The sequence below is a fragment of the Streptopelia decaocto genome (assembly GCF_964273445.1).
Source record: "Streptopelia decaocto genome assembly, contig: HAP1_SCAFFOLD_2382, whole genome shotgun sequence".
NCBI classification, from domain to species: domain Eukaryota; kingdom Metazoa; phylum Chordata; class Aves; order Columbiformes; family Columbidae; genus Streptopelia; species Streptopelia decaocto.
The window spans coordinates 1-6,154 of NW_028116884.1; the positions used below are offsets into that span (position 1 = coordinate 1).

Consider the following 6,154-nt stretch of genomic DNA (forward strand, 5'->3'; position numbering starts at 1 on the left):
TCTTTGTGTCCCCCCCTGACCCTGTTCTTGTGTCCCCCCCGTTCCCTGTCCCCTGACCCTGTTCCTTGTCCCCCCCTGACCCCTGTTCCCTTTCCCGCAGCCCCGGCCGCGTCCCCGTCGCTGTTCCCGCTCAGGACCTGCGGTTCCACGTCCTCGTCCCCCTGCACCCTGGGCTGCCTGGTCACCAACTTCATCCCCCCCCCGGTGGCCGTCACCTGGGCCCCCTCCACCCCCCCGGCGCTGACCTTCGCCCCCCTGCGCGACCCCAGCGGCCGGTGGACCCTGGCGAGCAGGGTCAAGGTCAACGGCGCCGGGGACAGCAGCCGCTGCACCGTGCGCCACCCGGCGACCAGCACCACCCAGACCATCGACGTCAAATGCGGTAATTTGCATCCTATTTGCATCTCATTTGCATGTCGCGGCGCAGCCACACCCACCCAAGACCCACAATTGCTCCGCCTCCTTTGCATCTCATTTGCAGCCCCGCCCCTGCACTCCCCGCCCACCCAGCACCCACCATAGCTCCGCCTCCTTTGCAAATAGTTGGCATGTCGGTTTGCATCTCATTTGCATAGCATTTGCAGCCCCGCCCCTGTATTCCCCGCCCACCCAGGGCCTGTGATCGCTCCGCCTACTTTGCTTATAATTTTCATCTTAATTGCATCTTAATTGCATCTTGATTGCACCCCCTGTGTTCCCATGACCCACACGCCCTCCGCCTCCTTTCACATCTCATTTGCATCTCATTTGCATCTCATTTTCATCCCCGCCCCGTATTCCCCGCCCACCCCACCTGTGATCGCTCCACCTCCTTTGCTTATAATTCACATCTTAATTGCATCTTAATTGCATCTTAATTGCACCCCCCGTGCTCCCATGACCCACACTCCCCCCGCCTCCTTTCGCATCTCATTTGCATCTCATTTGCATCTCGTTTGCATATCCAGGTGTGGCTCCCAAGGTCCCCACCGTGTCCGTCCTCCACACCTGCGACGTCACCTCGGTCCAGCTCGTCTGCGAAGCCACCCGCTTCGCCCCGCCCCCCGTGGCCATCGATTGGCTGGTTGACGGCCACGCCCTCGCCCCCGCGCCCCCATTGGACGCCCTGGAGTCGGGGGCGGACGGCACCTACCGCACGGGGTCCCGGGTCAACGTCACCTTGGAGGAATGGAGGGAGAGCGTCTACAGCTGCCGCGTCACCCACCCGGCGTCCGGCCACGTCCAGGAGGTCACGGGTCACAAGTGTCTGGGTGAGTGACGTCACGGTGACATCACGGTGCTGGCATCTCCGGGGGGTTGTCCCCAGGTTGGGTTATCGCTGGTGGCATCTCAAGGGCTTGACCCAACATTGGGTTTTGGGTGGTGACACCTCCTTGGCTTGACCCAACGTTGGGTTTTGGGTGGTGGCATCTCCTTGGCTTGACCCAACATATTGGGTTTTGGGTGGTAACATGTCCTTGGCTTGACCCAACATTGGGTTTTGGGTGGTGACACCTCCTTGGCTTGACCCAACGTTGGGTTTTGGGTGGTGACATGTCCTTGGCTTGACCCAACATTGGGTTTTGGGTGGTGGCATCTCCTTGGCTTGACCCAACATATTGGGTTTTGGGTCGTGACACCTCCTTGGCTTGACCCAATGTTGGGTTTTGGGTGGTGGCATCTCCATAGGGTTCACCCCACATTGGTTTTAGGGGCCACCACCACTTGTCTTGACCCCACGTCACTCCAGGGCTGGTGACACCTCCTTGAGGTTGTCCCCACGTTGGCTTTTAGGTGGTGGCATCTCCAGGGGGGGCCCTTTCTGTTGGTTCTTGAGTGGTGGCATCTCCTTGGCTTGACCCAACATTGGGTTTTGGGTGGTGACACCTCCTTGGCTTGACCCAACATTGGGTTTTGGGTGGTGACACCTCCTTGGCTTGACCCAACGTTGGGTTTTGGGTGGTGACATGTCCTTGGCTTGACCCAACATTGGGTTTTGGGTGGTGGCATCTCCTTGGCTTGACCCAACATATTGGGTTTTGGGTGGTGACACCTCCTTGGCTTGACCCAATGTTGGGTTTTGGGTGGTGGCATCTCCATAGGGTTCACCCCACATTGGTTTTAGGGGCCACCACCACTTGTCTTGACCCCACGTCACTCCAGGGCTGGTGACACCTCCTTGAGGTTGTCCCCACGTTGGCTTTTAGGTGGTGGCATCTCCAGGGGGGGCCCTTTCTGTTGGTTCTTGAGTGGTGGCATCTCCTTGGCTTGACCCAACATTGGGTTTTGGGTGGTGACACCTCCTTGGCTTGACCCAACATTGGGTTTTGGGTGGTGGCATCTCCTTGGCTTGACCCAACATTGGGTTTTGGGTGGTGACACCTCCTTGGCTTGACCCAGCATTGGGTTTTGGGTGGTGGCATCTCTTTGGCTTGACCCAACATTGGGTTATTGCTGCTGACATCTCCTTGGCTTGACCCAACATTGGGTTTTGGGTGGTGGCATCTCCTTGGCTTGACCCAACGTTGGGTTTTGGGGTCACCACCCCCTCACCTTGCCCCCACGTCACTCTGGGGGTGACGCCACCTCCTCAATCTTACCATCCCCATCACTGCCCCCCTCCAGGAGCCCCGGTAGACGCCACCTCCATCCGCCTCTTCGTCCTCCCCCCGTCCCCCGCCGAACTCTACGTGTCCCAGAACCCCAAACTGCGCTGCATGGTCACCAGTTTGCCCAGTGACGAGGGCCTGGTGGTGTCCTGGAGCCGCCAGCGCGGCGGGACCCTCCACCCCAGCGTCCCCGAGCTCAAGGCCCAGTTCAACGGCACCTTCACGGCCACCAGCGAGGTCCCGGTGACCACCAGGGACTGGGAGGCCGGCGAGAAGTTCACGTGCACCGTGCGGCACGCCGAGCTCCCCGCCCCCATCAGCCGCTCCCTCACCAAGCGGCCCGGTAGGTGGCGGGGGAGGGGCGGGGGGACACCTTGGGGACAACAGGGGGCGTCTCGGGGAGGTGGGGGACACACAGCGGGGGCGTTTCCCCCTTTATTTCCTCCCTATTTCCCCCCGTTTCTCCCTGTTTTCCACCCATTTCCTCCCCATTTCTGCCCATTTCCACCCCATTGCCCCCTATTTCCACCCCATTGCCCCCCATTCCCACTGTTTCCACCTAATTTTTCCCCATTTCCCCCCATTTCCTCCCCATTCCCCCCCATTTTCTCCCCACTCCCCCCCATTTCCTCCCCATTTCCCCCAATTCTCTATTCCCTCCAATTTCCCCCCATTCCCTCCCATTTCCCCCGGTTCCCACGCCATTTCCTCCCCATTTCCCCCCATTCCCATTTGTTCCCTCCCATTTCCCCCCGTTCCCTCCCCATTTCCTCCCCTTTTCCCCCATCCCCATTTGTTCCCTCCCACTCCCCCAATTCCCCCCATTCCTTCCCCATTCCCTCCCATCTCCCCCACCCCATTTCCCCCCCATTTCCCCCCCATAACCCCCCACTTCCTCCCCCCCTCCCAGGCAAGCGCTCGGCCCCCAGCGTCTTCCTCCTGCCGCCCCCCCCCGAGGAAGTGAGCAGCTCCCAGGGCACCTTGACCTTGACCTGCCTGCTGCGCGCCTTCTACCCCGAGGACGTCTCGGTGGAGTGGCAGAAGAACCAGGAGACCCTGGACGGGGGGGCTTATGACGTCATGCCCCCCCGAAAGGAAAAGGGCGGGGCCGGGGAGGGGTCGTACTTCCTGTACAGCCGCTTGGGGGTGCCGAGGGACGAGTGGGACAGGGGGACGAGCTACGTCTGCATGGTGGTCCACGAGGGGCTGCCCATGAAGTTCATCCAGCGGAGCATCGCGAAGGGGCCGGGTAAAAGATGAGGTCATCGGGGGGGGGTGTGACGTCATAGGCTTTGTCTCATTGTGGCCCCCACTCCCCATCCCCTGGTTGAAAGGGCGAATAAAAGAGATGATGGTTCAGGTGGTTGGTTGAGTGGTTGAGAAGATGGTTCATCGGTTGGTCGGTTGAGAAGGTGGTGGGTTGGTTGGTTGGGTGGTTGGTTGAGGAGATGATTGGGGAGTTGGTTGGTTGGTCCATTGGTTGGTTGAGAAGATGGTCGGTTGGTTGGTCAGTTTGGTGGTTGGATGTTCGGTTGGGTGGATGTTCGGTTGGGTGGTCACTTGGTTGGTCAGTCACTTGGTTGGTTGGTTGGTTGGTCAGTTGGGTGGTGAATCACTTGGTCAGTCACTTGGTTGGTCAGTCGGTTGGGTGGTTGGTTGGTTGGTTGGTTGGTTGGTTGGTTGGTTGGTTGGTTAGTGGTTGGTTGGTCGGTCAGTTGGGTGGTTGGTCAGTTGGTTGGTCAGTTGGTTGGGTGGTTGGTTAGTGGTTGGTTGGTCGGTCAGTTGGGTGGTTGGTCAGTTGGTTGGTTGGTTGGTTAGTGGTTGGTTGGTCAGTCGGTTGGGTGGTTGGTCAGTTGGTTGGTCAGTTGGTTGGGTGGTTGGTCGGTCGGTTGGATGGTCGGTCAGTTGGATGGTCGGTCGGTTGGATGGTCGGTCGGTTGGATGGTCGGTTGGTCAGTCACTTCATTTGTTGGTCAATTGGTCACTTGGTTGGTTGTTTGGATGGTTGGTCGGTTGATTGGGTGGTCGGTCAGTTGGGTGGTCGGTCGGTTGGTTGGGTGTTTGGCCACCTGGGCAGACACCTGGCATGCATGAGGGTGGAGAAGATTCCAAGGACAGGTGGTGGGATGGGCACCCACCACCCACTGACCTTCCTCCTCCTCCTCTTCCTCCTCCTGCCAGGTCTGGCCCTGCCCCAGGACTTCTGCCAGGCCGATGGCGAGAGCTCCAGCGGGCCCTGGGACACCATCGCCGTCTTCATCACCCTCTTCCTCCTCAGTGTCTGCTACAGCGCCACCGTCACCCTCTTCAAGGTGGGGTCCCGGGGGTGGGGGGGAGGTCCAGTAGCTGGGGGCTGGATGGTTGGGTGGGTGGGTGGGTGAGAAGATGGTTTGTTGGTTGTTTGGGTGGTTGGTTGGATGGATGATAGGTTGGTTGAGAAGATGGTTGGTTGGATGGATGATACGTTGGTCGAGAAGATGGTTTGTTGGTTGTTTGGGTGGTTGGTTGGATGGATGGTTGGTTGGTTGAGAAGATGGTTGGTTGGGTGGATGGTTGTTTGGGTGGTTGGCTGGATGGATGGTTGGTTGGTTGAGAAGATGGTTGGTTGGGTGGATGGTTGGTTGGTTGGTTGAGAAGATGGTTGGTTGGGTGGATGGTTGGTTGGTTGGTTGAGAAGATGGTTGGTTGGTTGAGAAGATGGGTGGTTGGTTGAGAAGATGGTTGGTTGGTTGAGAAGATGGTTGGTTGGTTGAGAAGATGGGTGGTTGGTGGGTCAGTTGATTGGTTGGTTGAGAAGATGGTTGGTCAGTTGGTTGGTTGGTGGGTCAGTTGATTGGTTGGTCAGTTGATTGGTTGGTTGAGAAGATGGTTGGTCAGTTGGTTGGTTGGTGGGTCAGTTGATTGGTTGGTTGAGAAGATGGTTGGTCAGTTGGTTGGTTGGTGGGTCAGTTGGTTGGTTGGTGGGTCAGTTGGTTGGTTGGTGGGTTTATCAGTCTGTTGGTCGGTCCATCACCCCACAGGTCAAGTGGCTCCTCTCCACCATCCTCCACCTCAAGCACAGCCCCGCCCCTGACTACAAGAACGTCATCCAGCGCGTGGCCTAGGCCGGGGACGTGTCCCCAACCCCCCCACGGTGACACCGAGGGGGGCGGGACCAGCGATGCAACCATCTCTCCCATTGGCTGCTTGCACCCGAGTGCCCACAAACCACAACCCCAGAAGTGCAGGGGAGGACAAGGGGGTGCAGATGTTTCCTGTCCCAGTCTCCGGAGGGGCAGGTGTCACACAAGAACAACCAGGGGGGGTGGTGACACCCCCAGATTTGGGCGGGGGGACATGGGGGGGTGACAGAGAAGCAGCCACCAGGTCTAACCAGAAAGGGATTGGCCAGTGAACCTGGGGACCCAGCAGGTCACCCCAGGGCAGCCGAACCGTGGGGTGACCTGCAGGGACAGTGGTTGGACTTGATGGGCCTGGTGGGGCCGTTCCAGCTCAGGACATTCTCGGGGGGGGGACACAGCGGCCAGGAGATGATGGTTCAGGTGCTTGGTTGGTTGAGAAGATGG

At 59.1% G+C, this 6,154-nt stretch overlaps 1 gene segment (V, D, J or C); it reads left to right on the forward strand.

Annotated features, from left to right (window-relative positions):
* Window positions 1–100: 100 nt before the first annotated feature.
* Window positions 101–5,814, forward strand: LOC309452030 (immunoglobulin heavy constant gamma 2-like; the record flags this gene model as incomplete). The annotated part of the segment is given in 6 exons: window positions 101–382; window positions 948–1,250; window positions 2,605–2,931; window positions 3,499–3,837; window positions 4,770–4,900; window positions 5,609–5,814.
* Between the last annotated feature and the right edge of the window lie 340 nt (window positions 5,815–6,154).